The sequence below is a fragment of the Pseudophryne corroboree genome, chromosome 12 (genome assembly GCF_028390025.1).
Source record: "Pseudophryne corroboree isolate aPseCor3 chromosome 12, aPseCor3.hap2, whole genome shotgun sequence".
NCBI classification, from domain to species: domain Eukaryota; kingdom Metazoa; phylum Chordata; class Amphibia; order Anura; family Myobatrachidae; genus Pseudophryne; species Pseudophryne corroboree.
In genome coordinates, this window is record NC_086455.1 from 68,595,228 (window position 1) to 68,613,895 (window position 18,668).

General features: G+C 49.6%; 1 protein-coding gene across 1 annotated transcript in view; it reads left to right on the plus strand.

Annotated features, from left to right (window-relative positions):
• DICER1 (dicer 1, ribonuclease III) overlaps window positions 1–18,668 on the plus strand; it is a 222,538-nt gene that overhangs the window by 48,203 nt on the left and 155,667 nt on the right. Inside the window, exon 2 of the mRNA XM_063946538.1 lies at window positions 14,046–14,129. The gene's annotated coding sequence lies outside the window, so the exon portion shown is untranslated. The remainder of the gene's footprint in view (window positions 1–14,045; window positions 14,130–18,668) is intronic.

An 18,668-nucleotide genomic window follows, 5' to 3' on the forward strand; every position in this document is an offset into this window, starting at 1 on the left:
AAAGTTTTCCTCCTCTCCACGGGGGGTCTTTGCTGTGCAGTCTTCCTTCACAGGGAAGCAGCACACAGTAACCAGAATGGCTAGATTCAATAAAAGGCATGATGTCTACCATATCATCTGAACTGGACGATTTTCTGACTCATAATTCTGATCTTAGACCTGCCTCTCAGCCCCCTCTGCTGGTTCCCAGAAATGCACACTTCCCCATGTGCTCCAGTCTGACTCTGATGCCAGATTTGGAGGAAGGAGAAGTTGAGGTGGATAAAGGAGTCGGTACTCTGTCTCAGGGTGTAGAAGCCCTTATCTCTTCTATTTAGAGAGGTCCTGAATATCCCTGAAAAAGAGGCAGAGCCTCAGGAAGAGTCGTTTTTTAATGTAAAACAAGAGTCTACTGCCACTTTTCCTGTCTCTAAGGAATTAAAAACACTTTTTAAAGAGGCATGGGTTAATCCTGACAAGAAATTTCAAACTCCTAAGTGGTTGCTAAACTCCTTCCCTTTTCCCCCTGAGGATAGGAAGGTGTGGGACAATCCGCCAACTGTGGTTACCTCAGTGTCCAGGCTGTCACGTAAGATTGTGCTGCCTGTATCTGGTGCTATCTCCTTAAAAGACCCTGCTGATCGTAAGGTTTGAGATTACACTCAAATCCATTTACACTGCAGTGGGAGTCGCACAAAGACCCACCATTGCTTGCTACCAACACTCCTGCAACATATTCAGGATTCTTCTAATTTTAAGTAAGCCAGTTAAGGAGATTGGCATTATCAACTCACGCTCTACAGCTATGTCTGTGGCTGCTACAGTGGATGGCGATTCCAAAAAGGGCGTTGAAAACCTTTCTTTCACGGGGGAGGCTTTGGTGAGGAATTGAACAAGTGGATTTCCCAAGCAACTGGCGGTAAATCTGCCTATCTGCCATCAGCGGCTCCTCCGGCTAGACAGGCTTAGCCCGGCCCCTCTCCAGTCCTTTCGTGCGGCCTGCTTTAGGGGCAGAGCCAGGGGTGCTTACAACGCAGCTAGAGGAAACTGAGGTAGAGCATGCAGACCAGCGGCCGCTGGTTCCCTAGAACAAAGTTCAGGCTCTGCCTCTACCAAGCCCTCCGCGTGACGGTTGGCTCGGGCCTCAAGGGGAATTTCAGATGGGTGCTCACCAAGGATACCGGTAGGAGTTTCAACTACTCCCTCCTCACAGATTCTTCAGGTCAGGCTTACCAGCTTCACCTGTGTCCAGAGTTACCTTGCTAGAGGCCATCTAATGACTGCAACAAATGCAGGTCATTGTCCCACTTCCCCCTCTACTCAGAAACAAGGGCTTTTATTCCAGCCTGTTCATGTTGCAGAAACCGGGCGGTTCGGCCTGGCCAATCTTGAACCTCAAATCTCTGAACCCATACCTTCGGGTATTCAAATTCAAGATGGAATCCCTCAGAGCAGTGATTTCAGGCATGTAAGGGAGAATTCCTGTTATCCCTGGATATCAAGGATGTGTACCTTCACATCCCAACATGGCCGCCTCATCAGGCTTACCTCAGGTGTGCACCAAAGGAAGATCACTTCCAGTTCCGGCCCCTACCCTTTGTCCTATCCACGGGTGTTCACGAAGGTGATGGCGGAGATGATGTTACTACTCTACGTAAAGGGTGTGAATATCGTTCCATACTTGGACGATCTTCTCATCAAAGCTGTATCCGAAGCTCGGTTGTTGGAAAGCATCGCCCTGATTACACTGCTACTGATGGTTCATGGGTGTATTCTAAATCTACAGAATTCACACCTGGTACCATCACAGAGACTACAGTTCTTGGGGATGATCCTGGACACGGTGTCTAAGAAGGTGTTCCTTCCTATGGACAAGGCCTTGACAATTCGATCAATGGTGCACTCCGTTCTGAAACCTCCAAAAATTTCAGTGCATCTCTGCATCCGGCTGAACAATTGGGAAGCGGACTTCCTCAACAGACACAATCTGCACCCCGGGGGAGTGGGGTCTTCACCCGCAAACATTTCAGCTGTTGGTTCAGCGGTGGGGCTGCCCGCTGATCGACATAATGGCTTCTCGTCTCAACAAGAAGCTGTGTTAGTACAGCTCCAGGACGAGGGATCCATAGGCCGCAGCAGTGGTGGACGCCCTGTCGGCACCATGGACATACCAGTTCGTCTTATCTGTTCACTCCAATTCCTCTGATTCCCTGGGTCTTCAGACTAAAAAGGGAAAGCATGCAGGCAATTCTCCTTGCTCCGGATTGGCCTCGCCGGACCTGGTAAGCTAACCTCCTGGCCATGTCCCTCGAAGAGCCCTGGCCTTTGCCGCTCCAAACGGATCTTCTCCTGCAAGGTCCGTTTTTGTATCCAGACTTACTGCGGCTACGTTTGATGGCATGGCGGTTGAAAGGGAGATTTCAGCCCGTAAAGGGCTTCCCGCCAAGGTTATCTCAACTATGGTCCAGGCTCAGAAGGTGTTCACGTCTAGGCATTGCATCTGGAAGAAATAGGTTTCCTGGTGTGAGGTTCTTGCTCTTCCTGCAAGCTCGTGTGTGCCTTCATTTAGGCTCCATTAAGGTTCAAATCTTGGCCCTGTCTATCTTCTTCCAGAGACAGTTGGCTGTGAGCCCAGAGGTCCAGACGTTCCTAAAGGGTGTCCTTCGTATGCAACCACCCTTTGTTCCTCCCACGGCACTGTGGGATCTCAATTTGGTTCTTACCTTTCTCCAATCAGACTGGTTTGAACCTTTACACTGGGTGAACTTCAGGTATTTGACTTGGAAGAGTGTCGTGTTTTTGGCCTTGGCCTCAGCGAGGCAGGTCTCTGAATTGGGTGCCTTATCCTGTAGGAGTCCTTACCTGGTATTTCATGAGGTTAGATCAGAGCTCAAGACTCGTCCGCTGTTTCTGCCTAAGGTGGTGTCGGCATTTCACATCAACCAGCCGATAGTGGTTCCTGTGTTGTCTGACACGTCAGTATCTTCAAAAACCTTGGACGTTGTTGGAGCTTTGAAGATTTATGCCAGGAGAACTGCTCGTCATGAAATCCAACAGGCTTACTCTTCGGCAGCCTTGCCGCTGCCAAGTTCTGTTCAGGCCCACTCCGCGAGGTCAGTGGGTTCTTCCTGGGCAGCTGCCCGTGTTGTCTTGGCTTTGCAGTTATGCCGAGCGGCAACTTGGTTTGGTTCAAACACTTTTTTTGTGAAGTTTAACAAGTTCGATACCTTGGCTTCCGAGGACCATCAGTTTGGTTGCTCGGTTTTGCAGGGGTCTCGGCACTCTCCCACCCGTTCTGGTAGCTTTGGGACATCCCCATGGTAACTCTTACCATCCCAGTATCCCCTAGGACTTGAGAGAAAATAGGAATTTAATACCTACCAGTAATTCCTTTTCTCCTAGTCTGTAGGGGATACTGGGCACCTGCCTCTGTCTTTCGAGTTTTCCTGCAAGAGTTGTGCTTGCTGTTTGGGTCTGCTGTTGTCTATCGTTTCAAGTTGTGGTTAGCGCTGCTATGCTCCTTTTTTTTTTTTTTTTTTTAAATCTGTTTTCCTCCTCTCAAAGTATGTCCATCTACTCGGGCACAGTTTTCCTAGACCGAGTCTGCAGAAGGGGCATGGAAGGGAGGAGCCAGCACACTGAAGAAGAATTTTAAAGTGCCGTGGCTCCAATGGACCCCATCTATACCACATGGTAACTCTTACCATCCCAGTATCCCCTACGGAATAGGAGAAAAGGAATTACCTGTAGGTATTAAATTCCTATTATTTGCCTCTTCTGGACAAAATTTAGGTCTGTGAATGCAAATGTACAAATGCAGTGTCTGTCGGAGTGGGACTTGAAAATAGTGTTTCCTGGACTGAATCCCTCCATTTAATGGACTGTCCCGCTGCAAAACTCAAACTCAATTTGCAGAAAATGTAATCAGCTTCACTCTTCTATAAATGTACTAACCAGACAATAAGACAGCGCTTCTCACTTTGTATCAAAATATATATATATATATATATCTCCTATATAATAGCCCAGATCTGTGACTTTGTGATTCATTTGCTAACGCTGGGCGGAGTCACAACAGTGGGCGGAGTTAGTCAAATGAGTCACAGATCTGGCCAAATCTACAGGAGACTAGGAGCAGCAGCAGATAGTATGGGCATGGCACAGGCAGGGGTGCATACCTCCAAGCTTTCTGCAGGAGCTTTCTTCAGACAGAAGGAGGGACACAAACTCGGCGAAAAGGGGGCGTGGCTTCACGGGAGGGCCCCGTTTTCGTCAATGAGGGGGCATGCCCAGCGCTCTGTGAGCTGCTGGCATGCCCCCAGGGGCTGATTATGAGTCCGGGGGGGCCAGGGCACTTGAGACAGGGGAGCCCTATCTCATTGCTGTGGGTTGGGGGCATGGCCTAATCGCGGGACGCGAGGCCACGCCCCCTTACGCAAATTCCGTTTTGTTTTTTTTAAATGGAATTTTGGCCCCTCATCTAGGGGTAAATCCAGAGGAGTTGGTCGCTCCCACCTACACACCCGCACAGGCAGAAGAAAGCAGGGAGACTGCTGCCTCCCTGCAACACCACAGACCTGCCAACACGCAGCAGCGTGTGCTGACAGTAGCACAATGCTGCCGTTGTTGCTGGCAGGAGGGGGGGGGGGGGGGGGTTCTGAGCTGGGACAGAGCTACTCGAGCCGGGGGGCCCCCTAAAACTGTGGGGCCAACGGTACGTACCCCCTGCCCCCCCCCCTTAATCCGGCTCTGCTGCTGGAACCCCCCCTTAATCCATACCCCCTGATGCCCCCTCTCCCTGTGTCTCCACTATTCACCGCTGCTCTGCTAAGCAGAACAGCGAGTACAGGAGCTTTCCAACTGACCCCCCCGTTACCGCGGGACACTGCGACCCGCGGGTGGGACAGCGGGACAGACCCCAAAAAATGGGACTGTCCCGCGAAAATCGGGACATTTGGGAGGTATGGGGGTGTGTGAGGGGGTATGCCGTACAGACAGACGGGTACCGGCTCACTGTGTGCTTGACCCCCCCCCCCCCCCCTCTCTGGCGCGGAGGAGCGTCACTTTCTGGCACACTCCACGCTTCTTAGCTGCAGTTTTGTGGGGCACCTGCCGCTGTGCAGGTTCCGTACTGCCTCTGTTATCTCCAGCCCCGGCAACCCCACCGCTAGCTGCAGCGCTGCCACCCACAGTGAGGTGCGCCCAGCTCCTTCACACACTTTAGCCGGCGGGTAACGCTGCAGAAGTCCGAGCTGCTTGCAGGCTCCGACCCCCTCCTCCCTCCAGCCGCAGCATCTCCTGGGGGCTAACCAGTCACTCCCAGTCTCCCCTTACCACAGTGCCCGCCAGCTGCGCGAGGTCTGCGGTGTGTGACTGAGGAGGGGGGGAGGGATGCGGACGGGCAGAGGAAGCAGGACTCCAGCCTAAGAAAGTCAGCCATGCCAAGTCTCCACCAGCAGCAGATCCCAACAGGTTGGAGTGGAACAGCAGCAGCCAGCAGCAGTGACTCCGGTAAGACACATCTGTCTGTCACCACTGTTTAGTCCCTAATACCAATCTCTCCCGTGCCCTGTGTTCTGTCATGTCCCTGTCACCCATGGCCTTGCCCTGCCTCCTGGCCCTGTCACCCTTATGCTGGCCCTGTCACCCTTATGCTGGCCCTGTCACCCTTATGCTGGCCCTGTCACCCTTATGCTGGCCCTGTCACCCTTATGCTGGCCCTGTCACCCTTATGCTGGCCCTGTTACTCCTATCCTGGCCCTGTTACTCCTGTGCTTGCCCTGTCAACCCTATACTGGCCCTGTCACCCCTGTCCTGTTCCTGCCACCCCTACCCTGGCCTGTCACCCCTATCCTGTCCCTGTCATTTCTGTCCTGGCCCCGTCGCCCCTGTCCTGGCCCCGTCACCCCTGTCCTGGCCCCGTCACCCCTGTCCTGGCCCCGTCAACCCTGTCCTGGCCCCGTTACTGCATACCCTCCAACTACCTTTTTGGCAGGTACTGTACCCGCAGCGCCTCCAGACCTCTCCCCAATGCACCACACCTCTGCACCTTCCCCTCCCCCACACGCTGTGCCTCCAGACCCCCTACACCACCCGTGGCTCCCACTCCTCCGCCCCTTCACCACCCACAGCACCTCCAGGCCCCCTCCACCATCCACCCCCTTATTATGTCTCCCCCCCCACACCTGCCCCCCTCCACCCGCAGCATCTGCAGACACCCTCCTCCATCCGCGGTCCCCCCCTCACCCACCCCTCCCCCACCAATGGCACCACCGCACCTGCCCCTCCACCACCAGCAGCACCTCCAGACCTCCTTCCCTATGCGCCGCACCACCCATACCTGCCCCTCCCCTACCCATGGCGCCTGCGGACCCCTACCCCACCCCCGGCACTCCCGCCCCTTCCCATCCCACAGCACCTCCGGAACCCTTCACCCATCCACAACATCCCCACACCTGCCCCTCTCCCACCCATGGCACCCCTGCCCCTCCCCCACCTGCAGTGCCTCCGGACCCCTCCCCAATCTGCATCCCCCACTCCTCTGCCCCTCCCCCACCCGCAGCACCTCCCGACTCTTCCCCATCCGGGCCCCACCCCCACTTCTGCCCCCCCTCCACCTGCAGCATCTACAGACACCATCCGCAGTCCCCCCCCGCACCCGCTACATTCTGTACATCGTGCCCTGCAGGTGCTGTTCACGCCGTCGCAAGGGGCTGCGCCTCCTTCACCATCGCACGCCCTTTCATTGTGCAGTATTTAACCACTAACAAAGGAATGCAGGTAATACTTTATATAATACAAATATTGAACCCCAGGAAGGCATGCAAGGGTTAAGGGGGCGTAGCCCCTTGCGACGGTGTGAAGAGCGCCCATAGGGTGCGATGAAGCACCTAGTATGTATGTATGTATGTATGTATATATATTTCTCTAACGTCCTAGTGGATGCTGGGACTCCGTCAGGACCATGGGGAATAGCGGGCTCCGCAGGAGACAGGGCACATCTAAATAAAGCTTTTAGGATCACATGGTGCGTACTGGCTCCTCCCCCTATGACCCTCCTCCAAGCCTCAGTTAGGTTTTTGTGCCCGTCCGAGAAGGGTGCAATCTAGGTGGCTCTCCTAAAGAGCTGCTTAGACAAAGTTTTTTTTAGGTTTAAATCTCAGTGAATCCTGCTGGCAACAGGATCACTGCATCGAGGGACTTAGGGGAGAGATTTCCAACTCACCTGCGTGCAGGATGGATTGGAGTCTTAGGCTACTGGACACTTCGCTCCAGAGGGAGTCGGAACACAGGTCATCCTGGGGTTCGTCCCGGAGCCGCGCCGCCGACCCCCCTTACAGACGCTGAAGATCGGAGGTCCGGAAACAGGCGGCAGAAGACTCCTCAGTCTTCATGAAGGTAGCGCACAGCACTGCAGCTGTGCGCCATTGTTGCTACACGTCTCACTGATTCAGTCACGGAGGGTGCAGGGCGCTGCTGGGGGCGCCCTGGGCAGCAATATTAAATACCTTTAGTGGCGAAAAATACATCACATATAGCCATTAAGGCTATATGTATGTATTTAACCCAGGCCAGTTTTCTTAAAACCCGGGAGAAAAGCCCGCCGAAAAAGGGGCGGAGCTTATTCTCCTCAGCACTCAGCGCCCTTTTCCTGCTCAGCTCCGCTGGTGAGGAAGGCTCCCAGGATTCTCCCCTGCACTGCACTACAGAAACAGGGTAACAAAGAGAAGGGGGGCATAATTTGGCGATATTGATATATTAAAAGCGCCTATATCAAAAACAACACCTTCTAGGGTTGTTTATATACATTTATAGCGCTTTTGGTGTGTGCTGGCAAACTCTCCCTCTGTCTCCCCAAAGGGCTAAGAGGGTCCTGTCTTCGATTAGAGCATTCCCTGTGTGGCTGCTGTGTGTCGGTACGTGTGTGTCGACATGTATGAGGACGATGTTGGTGTGGAGGCAGAGCAATTGCCGGTAATGGTGATGTCACCCCCTAGGGAGTCGACACCGGAATGGATGGCTTTAGTTATGGAATTACGTGATAATGTTAGCACATTACAAAAGTCAGTTGACGAAATGAGACGGCCGGAAAACCAGTTAGTACCGGCTCAGGCGTCTCAGACACCGTCAGGGGCTGTAAAACGTCCCTTACCTCAGTCAGTCGACACGGGTACCGACACAGATGAATCTAGTGTCGACGGTGAAGAAACAAACGTATTTTCCAATAGGGCCACACGTTATATGATCACGGCAATGAAGGAGGCTTTGCAGATCTCTGATACTGCTGGTACCTCAAAAAGGGGTATTATGTGGGGGGTGAAAAAACTACCTGTAGCTTTTCCAGAATCAGAGGAATTGAATGACGTGTGTGATGAAGCGTGGGTTAACCCAGATAGAAAACTGCTAATTTCCAAGAAGTTATTGGCATTATACCCTTTCCCACCAGAGGTTAGGGCGCGCTGGGAAACACCCCCTAGGGTGGATAAGGCGCTCACACGTTTATCAAAGCAAGTGGCGTTGCCGTCTCCTGATACGGCCGCCCTCAAGGATCCAGCAGATAGGAGGCTGGAAACTACACTGAAGAGTATATACACACATACTGGTGTTATACTGCGACCGGCAATAGCCTCAGCCTGGATGTGCAGTGCTGGGGTAGTGTGGTTGGATTCCCTGACTGAAAATATTGATACCCTGGATAGGGACAGTATTTTATTGACTCTAGAGCAATTAAAGGATGCGTTTCTTTATATGCGAGATGCTCAGAGGGATATTTGTACTCTAGCATCAAGGGTAAGCGCGATGTCCATATCTGCCAGAAGAAGTTTATGGACGCGACAGTGGTCAGGTGATGCGGATTCCAAAAGGCATATGGAAGTATTGCCATATAAAGGAGAGGAATTATTTGGGGTCGGTCTTTCGGACCTGGTGGCCACGGCAACTGCCGGCAAATCCACTTTTTTACCTCAGACCCCCTCCCAACAGAAAAAGACACCGTCTTTTCAGCCGCAGTCCTTTCGCTCCTATAAAAACAAGCGACCAAAAGGACAGTCTTATCTGCCGCGAAGCAGAGGAAAGGGTAAGAGAGGGCAGCAAGCAGCCCCTGCCCAGGACCAGAAGCCCGCCCCGGGTTCTACAAAGCCATCAGCATGACGCTGGGGCTTTACAAGCGGACTCAGGAGCGGTGGGGGGTCGACTCAAGATTTTCAGCAATCAGTGGGCTCGCTCACAAGTGGACCCGTGGATCCTGCAGATAATATCTCAGGGTTACATGTTGGAGTTCGAAAGGTCTCCCCCTCGCCGGTTCCTAAAGTCTGCTTTACCAACGTCTCCCTCAGAAAGGACGTCGGTATTGGAAGCCATTCACAAGCTGTATTCTCAGCAGGTGATAGTCAAGGTACCCCTCCTACAACAGGGAAAGGGGTATTATTCCACACTATTTGTGGTACCGAAGCCAGACGGTTCGGTAAGACCTATTCTAAACCTGAAATCCTTGAACCTGTACATACAGAAATTCAAGTTCAAGATGGAGTCACTCAGAGCAGTGATAGCGAATCTGGAGGAAGGGGACTTCATGGTGTCCCTGGACATAAAAGATGCTTATCTGCATGTCCCAATTTACCCCTCACACCAAGGGTATCTCAGGTTCGTGATACAAGACTGTCATTATCAGTTTCAAACGCTGCCGTTTGGTTTGTCCACGGCTCCTCGGGTCTTTACCAAGGTAATGACCGAAATGATGGTTCTTCTACGAAGAAAAGGCGTATTAATTATCCCTTACTTGGACGATCTCCTGATAAGGGCAAAGTCCAGAGAACAGCTGGAAGTCGGTGTAGCACTAACCCAGGTAGTGCTTCAGCAACACGGGTGGATTCTGAATCTTCCAAAATCTCAATTGACCCCGACAACACGTCTGCTGTTCCTGGGAATGATTCTGGACACGGTTCAGAAAAAGGTGTTTCTCCCGGGGGAGAAAGCAAGGGAGTTATCCGAACTTGTCAGGAACCTCCTAAAACCAGGAACTGTGTCAGTACATCAATGCACAAGAGTCCTGGGAAAGATGGTGGCTTCTTACGAAGCAATTCCATTTGGCAGATTCCATGCACGAACATTTCAGTGGGATCTGCTGGACAAATGGTCCGGATCGCATCTGCACATGCATCAGCGGATAACACTGTCACCAAGAACAAGGTTGTCTCTCCTGTGGTGGTTGCAGAGTGCCCATCTGTTAGAGGGCCGCAGATTCGGCATACAGGACTGGGTCCTGGTGACTACGGATGCCAGCCTACGAGGCTGGGGAGCAGTCACACAGGGAAGGAACTTCCAGGGCGTGTGGTCAAACCTGGAGACGTCCCTTCACATAAATATACTGGAGCTAAGAGCGATCTACAATGCTCTAAGCCTGGCAAAACCGCTGCTTCAGGGTCAGCCGGTGTTGATCCAGTCGGACAACATCACGGCAGTCGCCCACGTAAACCGACAAGGCGGCACGAGAAGCAGAAGAGCAATGACAGAAGCGGCAAGGATTCTGCGCTGGGCGGAAAATCATGTCATAGCACTGTCAGCAGTGTTCATCCCGGGAGTGGACAACTGGGAAGCAGATTTCCTCAGCAGACACGACCTTCACCCGGGAGAGTGGGGACTCCATCCAGAAGTCTTCCACATGATTGTGAACCGTTGGGAAAAACCAAAGGTGGACATGATGGCGTCTCGCCTCAACAAAAAATTGGACAGATATTGCGCCAGGTCAAGAGACCCTCAGGCAATAGCTGTGGACGCTCTGGTAACACCGTGGGTGTACCAGTCAGTGTATGTGTTCCCTCCTCTGCCTCTCATACCAAAGGTACTGAGAATTATACGGAAAAGGGGAGTAAGAACAATACTAGTGGCTCCGGACTGGCCAAGAAGAACTTGGTATCCGGAACTTCAAGAGATGCTCACGGAGGATCCGTGGCCTCTACCTCTAAGAAGGGATCTGCTTCAGCAGGGACCTTGTATGTTCCAAGACTTACCGCGTCTGCGTTTGACGGCATGGCGGTTGAACGCCGGATTCTAAAAGAAAAGGGCATTCCAGAGGAAGTTATTCCTACCTTGATGAAGGCTAGGAAGGAAGTGACTGTACAACATTATCACCGCATTTGGCGAAAATATGTTGCGTGGTGTGAGGCCAAAAAGGCCCCAACGGAAGAATTTCAATTGGGTCGATTCTTACATTTCCTGCAAGCAGGATTGTCTATGGGCCTAAAATTAGGGTCCATTAAAGTTCAAATTTCGGCCTTATCAATCTTCTTCCAGAAGGAATTGGCGTCAGTTCCTGAAGTACAAACTTTTGTCAAAGGTGTACTACATATACAACCCCCAATGGTGCCTCCAGTGGCACCGTGGGATTTGAACGTAGTTTTGAATTTTCTCAAATCTCATTGGTTTGAGCCTCTAAAATCGGTAGATTTAAAATACCTTACATGGAAGGTAACCATGTTATTGGCCCTGGCTTCAGCCAGAGAGTTTCAGAGTTGGCGGCTTTATCGTACAAAAGCCCATATCTGATTTTCCATTCGGACAGGGCAGAACTGCGGACACGTCCTCATTTTCTCCCTAAGGTGGTTTCGGCTTTTCACTTGAACCAGCCTATTGTGGTGCCTGCGGCTACTAGCGACTTGGAGGACTCCAAGTTACTGGACGTTGTCAGAGCATTAAAAATATATATTTCAAGGACAGCTGAAGTCAGAAAATCTGACTCGTTGTTTATATTGTATGCACCCAACAAGATGGGTGCTCCTGCGTCTAAACAGACGATTGCACGTTGGATCTGTAGCACAATCCAATTTGCACATTCTGTGGCAGGCCTGCCACAGCCTAAATCTGTAAAGGCCCACTCCACAAGGAAAGTGGGCTCATCTTGGGCGGCTGCCCGAGGGGTCTCGGCATTACAACTTTGCCGAGCAGCTACGTGGTCAGGGGAGAACACGTTTGTAAAATTTTACAAATTTGATACTCTGGCTAAGGAGGACCTGGAGTTCTCTCATTCGGTGCTGCAGAGTCATCCGCACTCTCCCGCCCGTTTGGGAGCTTTGGTATAATCCCCATGGTCCTGACGGAGTCCCAGCATCCACTAGGACGTTAGAGAAAATAAGAATTTACTTACCGATAATTCTATTTCTCATAGTCCGTAGTGGATGCTGGGCGCCCATCCCAAGTGCGGATTGTCTGCAATGTTTGTACATAGTTATTGTTACAAAAATCGGGTTATTACTATTGTTGTGAGCCATCTTTTCAGAGGCTACTTCATTTGTTGTTATCATACTGTTAACTGGGTTCAGATCACAAGTTGTACGGTGTGACTGGTATGAGTCTTACCCGGGATTCAAGATCCTTCCTTATTGTGTACGCTCGTCCGGGCACAGTACCTAACTGAGGCTTGGAGGAGGGTCATAGGGGGAGGAGCCAGTACGCACCATGTGATCCTAAAAGCTTTATTTAGATGTGCCCTGTCTCCTGCGGAGCCCGCTATTCCCCATGGTCCTGACGGAGTCCCAGCATCCACTACGGACTATGAGAAATGGAATTATCGGTAAGTAAATTCTTATTTTATAATATATATATATATATATATATATATATATATATATATATATATATATATATATATATATATATATATAATTAATACAGTAAGGCACCGGCCCGTACCAATACTAAAACATACAGATAATGTTTAAAAAGTGTTTTACCACATACAAATACTATATATTGCACACTGGTATCATAAATATAACCCTGGATGCACTATATAGATATCACAATCCCAATAAGACTCTATTTAAAAAGAAATATGGGAATATATAATATATAAACGAGCTCTATCTAATAACACATATCAAGCTTATATAGACAGATCTTCATTAACTAATAAGCCCACATGTGAAAATGCATAATGTTAGTCCATAATGTTAGTATAAAAATATTTTGATACAAAGTGAGAAGCGCTATCTTATTGTCTGGTTAGTTTCTTTCATCTTTTTGGGGAAAATTGGGATCAAGTTCCCTAAAATCAGCTGCTCTCACTCTGTAGGTGACAGCGCCAGGTGTACATATTTGCACTATTGTTTTGTCTTCTATAAATGTGACTTACAGCGGCTGTAGTAGAACAGGGCCTTTCCTCTGGAAGTGGAAGAAGTTTGCCAATCGTGATTTAAATTTAAAAAAATCAAAATAAAGTTATTCCAAAATGCCAAATTCAGCAATTGTAGTCCTGTTTCTTTGAAGGTCCAGTGTATTGTAATAATTTTTTAAACACCGTTTACAGATCAATGTACTATTTATGGAATATTATCTGTCCCGCTTCTATAAACCACAATTTATTACCCCGGGTGTTGTAGTCTGCGCGCTTCTCGATGATGGGCTGTAAGCGAGCGTCCTGTCTGATATAACATTTGGGATGTCCGTTTTATTGCGCTTATTAACCTTGTTTTATTTTTTAAGCAGCAGTAAATGTTTGACTTCACCGGTTTTCTTTTCAGATTGTTAACTCTGGTGTAATGTTATATTTCCTATTGAATGTGAAAATGGCAGTTCACAGACCACATCGAAATCTGCCTTTTTACAAGCTGTTTTAAGACGTAAAGCATATACATAACATCTTCCTGTCTTGAAGCTAGTCACTTAAACTAATTAAATTGTCCAACCCCCTCCCCCCTTCTTTTGCTCTCTCATACTCCCCCAGCCCCAAGTACATTTGCCTGTGGACCGCTGAGACATAGTAGTAAATGCTAGGAGGCCGCTGAAAGTGCGCTTCACGGCCACTCCTGCTGCTCAGATGTAGAATGTCCAGTGTTTCAGCTTTCCACCCACACTAATTGTTTCGTACCCCAGATTTTCCCGCATACAAAGCAATCTCATTCTGAGGCAAGCATTCTGAGCGGCCAAAAAGGACACATTGTAATTAGATTTTCTAAAATGCACATGAAGTCCCTGCATAGCCAAGACTATGGTAATGCAAGAAAGCAGACTCGCACATGGGTTTTTATGTGACTTCTGCTGTAAATGCTCCCATTTTATGTTTCCTGTAGGTTACCAAGGGTGATACTAAGTTACCGACTTTGAGAACCTCTGGGACGGCTCCGTAATCAGCGCTGAGGTAAAGGATTACTCAGGTAATAAGCTGAAATAGATCATTGTTCTGTCAGACCCGGCTGGTCGCTAAGTACACACTAGGGCACCAAGTGCAAGACCTCAAGCATCTCAAACTATCCTTTTATAATCCCAGTGCATTGTATAATGTTTACCGTGCAGCATATAGGCATGTCCGCACTCTGTAATTACTCAAATAAAAGCTGTGTTTGGCACCCATTCAGAGGCTGAAATCAGAAGATCGTTTTGTAGTACTTGTGGATGCAACATGACCTCATACTATGGGTAACCAGACAGTCCCTGGCTCTACAGTTTATTTGCTTTGTAAATGTGCGTTGCCTAAACTTTTTTTTATTGTTATTTTTATTTTAGTTACTAAGTGTGTTAAACTGCCTTCCAGTATAGCAAGGGGGGAAACGAATAATGGAATAAACTCAATAGAAATCTTGGTCTATAAAATGCAAACCTCCCGGCAGGTTGACGATGACAGACCTACCCCATTCCTGTTGTGAAGTCTATTAGAAATATTTAGAGTAAAACTGTCCTACTTCTAATTTTTGAATTTTTTTTTTTTTTTTTATTATAAAAGAAAAGACAAGCTTTTCCCAGCCATCCTCTGCATATTGATGCATGCACTTACGCTTCTTCAGGTCTCAGCTTGTGCTTTTGATAAGGAAATTGCTCTGTATGTTTTTTTTCCCCTCAAACATCAGGCCTGCTTCAGAGCTGGATGCAGGAGGGCGGGGTTTTCTGATCTGTGCATGCGTCTGCTCTAGACGTAAGCTTGATGGACAGGCTGCAGGTGTTGGGGGGTAGTGACGGGCAGTGTTGTAGAAAACGGAGGCATGTCGCCGCTATTTTGGAGCAGCGTCAAAGCCGGCGACTGTGTCATCCGACGCAGATTTGCTGGCATCGCTAGCTTAGCTCAGGCGGACAATTCCGGGCAACCTTAGGGTCAGATGGTACACATGTTGTTGTTGAGGTGTCTTTGATGCTGCGTCTTCAGATGCAGGAAGCGGATCTGAGAAGCTGGAGGTGGGTTTCTCATTACAAAAAACAGATCTGCCATGACCAAAGACCCAGCAGCTGACCCTACTTGCGTCCACCTCTGTATCATGCCCATTATGCAAAATATGTATTTCCTTGAAATAATTTGCTTTGCTATAGAAAAATTTATTTTTGACAAATTAGGCCTGTTCAAGGCAATTAATGCCCGTAGTTTGCTAATATCTCAACCTAGTTTATTTGTTAGACGTACGTTTTTATATTCATATGGGAACATTGATCAGTGACCACTTATTGATCTTGAGCATGGCTTTCCTGAGTTTGTGGAACTACATGTACCCAGCATGTGCCGTCCCAAAACATCCTAGAGCCTAGGTTCTGCAGTACCTATTGCACTTGCCTCATACTCCTATCTGTCCATCCATCGTATTTGTTTAGGAATGGTGATTTCTCTAACGTCCTAGTGGATGCTGGGGACTCAAGGACCATGGGGAATAGACGGGCTCCGCAGGAGACAGGGCACTTTAAGAAAGAATTAGGAATACTGGTGTGCACTGGCTCCTCCCTCTATGTCCCTCCTCCAGACCTCAGTTTGAATCTGTGCCCGGACGAGCTGGGTGCACCTTAGTGAGCTCTCCTGAGCTCGCTAAAAAGAAAGTATTTTGTTAGGATTTTTTATTTTCAGAGAGATCTGCAGGCAACAGACTCTCTGCTACGTGGGACTGAGGGGAGAGAAGCAGCCCTACTAACTGTGGATAGGTCATGCTTCTTAGGCTACTGGACACGATTAGCTCCAGAGGGATCGAACACAGGAATGCATCCTTGGTCGTCCGATCCCGGAGCCGCGCCGCCGTCCCCCCCGCAGAGCCAGAAGCCGGCGTGAGAAGCAAGAAGACGTCAAAAGCGGCGGCAGAAGACTCCAGTCTTCATATGAAGTAGCGCACAGCACTGCAGCTGTGCGCCGTTGCTCCCACATTAAACCCACACACTCCGGTCACTGTAGGGTGCAGGGCACAGGGGGGCGCCCTGGGCAGCAATTAGAGACCTCTTGGCAAAGTGGCATATATACAGTTGGGCACTGTATATGTGCATGAGCCCCCGCCATTATTTTACACAAAATCGCGGGACAGAAGCCCGCCGCTGAGGGGGCGGGGCTTCTTCCTCAGCACTCACCAGCGCCATTTTCTCTCCACAGCTCCGCTGAGAGGAAGCTCCCCAGGCTCTCCCCTGCAGATTCACGGTAGAAAGAGGGTAAAAAGAGAGGGGGGGCACATAAATTTAGCGCAAAATCAGTATATACAGCAGCTACTGGGTAAACACTAAGTTACTGTGTAATTCCTGGGTCATATAGCGCTGGGGTGTGTGCTGGCATACTCTCTCTCTGTCTCTCCAAAAGGCCTTGTGGGGGTTCTGTCCTCAAAGAGCGCATCCCCTGTGTGTGTGGTGTGTCGGTACGCTTGTGTTGGCATGTTTGACGAGGAAGCCTATGTGGAAGCAGAGCAGGTGCAAATGAATGTGGGATCGCCGCCGACGCCCGATTGGATGGATATGTGGAAGGTTTTAAATGATAATGTTACTTCCTTGCATAAAAGGTTGGATAAAGCTGAAGCCTTGGGACAGTCAGGGTCTCAACCCATGCCTGATCCTACAGCGCAGAGGCCGTCAGGGTCTCCGAAGCGCCCACTATCCCAAATTGTTGACACAGATATCGACACGGATTCTGACTCCAGTGTCGATGGCGATGATGTAAAGTTGCAGCCTAAAATGGCTAAAGCCATCCGCTACATGATTATAGCAATGAAGGATGTATTGCACATCTCAGAGGAAAACCCAGTCCCTGACAAGAGGGTTTATATGTTTGGGGAAAAAAGGCATGAGGTGACCTTTCCCCCTTCACATGAGTTAAATGTGTTATGTGAAAAAGCTTGGGAATCTCCAGATAGAAAAATGCAGATTTCCAAACGGTTACTTATGGCGTATCCTTTCCCGCCAGCGGACAGGTTACGCTGGGAATCCTCCCCTAGGGTAGACAAAGCTTTGACACGCTTATCTAAGAAGGTAGCCCTGCCGTCACAGGATACGGCCACCCTAAAAGATCCTGCGGATAGAAAGCAGGAAGGTATCCTGAAGTCCGTTTATACACATTCAGGTACCATACTAAGGCCGGCAATTGCGTCGGCCTGGATGTGTAGTGCTGTAGCAGCATGGACAGATACTTTATCTGAGGAACTTGATACCTTGGACAAGGATACTATAGTACTGACCCTGGGGCATATAAAAGACGCTGTCCTATATATGAGAGATGCCCAAAGAGACATTAGCCTACTGGGCTCTAGAATAAATGCAATGTCGATTTCCGCCAGAAGGGTCCTGTGCACTCCGCAATGGACAGGTGATGCTGACTCAAAGGCACATGGAGGTTTTACCTTTATAAGGGTGAGAAATTGTTTGGGGACGGTCTCTCGGACCTAGTTTCCACAGCTACGGCTGGGAAGTCAAATTTTTTGCCATATATTCCCTCACAGCCTAAGAAAGCACCATATTACCAAATGCAGTCCTTTCGATCACAAAGAGGCAAGAAAGTCCGAGGTGCGTCCTTTCTTGCCAGAGGCAGGGGTAGAGGAAAGAAGCAGCACAATACAGCTAGTTCCCAGGAACAGAAATCCTCCCCGGCTTCCACTAAATCCACCGCATGACGCTGGGGCTCCACAGGTGGAGCCAGGATCGGTGGGGGCACGTCTCCGAAATTTCAGCCACCAGTGGGTTCGCTCACGGGTGGATCCCTGGGCTATACAGATTGTGTCTCAGGGATTCAAGCTGGAATTCGAAGTGATGCCCCCTCACCGTTACCTCAAATCGGCCCTGCCAGCTTCCCCCATAGAGAGGGAAATAGTGTTAGCGGCAATTCACAAATTATATCTCCAGCAGGTGGTGGTAAAGGTTCACCTCCTTCAACAGGGAAGGGGTTACTATTCCACAATGTTTGTGGTACCGAAACCGGACGGTTCGGTCAGACCCATATTGAATTTAAAATCCCTGAACATTTACCTGAAAAGGTTCAAGTTCAAGATGGAATCGCTCAGAGCGGTCATTGCAAGCCTGGAAGAGGGGGATTTTATGGTGTCTCTGGACATAAAGGATGCTTACCTGCATGTCCCCATTTATCCACCTCATCAGGAGTACCTCAGATTTGTGGTACAGGACCGTCATTACCAATTCCAGACGTTGCCGTTTGGTCTGTCCACGGCACCGAGAATATTTACCAAGGTAATGGCAGAAATGATGGTGCTTCTGCGAAAGCAAGGAGTCACAATTATCGCATACTTGGACGATCTCCTCATAAAGGCGAGGTCCAGAGAGCAGTTGCTGATCAGCGTAGCACACTCTCGGGAAGTGTTGCAACAGCACGGCTGGATTCTGAATATTCCGAAGTCGCAGCTGATTCCTACAACGCGTCTGCCCTTCCTGGGCATGATTCTGGACACAGACCAGAAGAGGATTTTTCTCCCGACGGAGAAGGCTCAGGAGCTCGTGACTCTGGTCAGAGACCTCTTAAA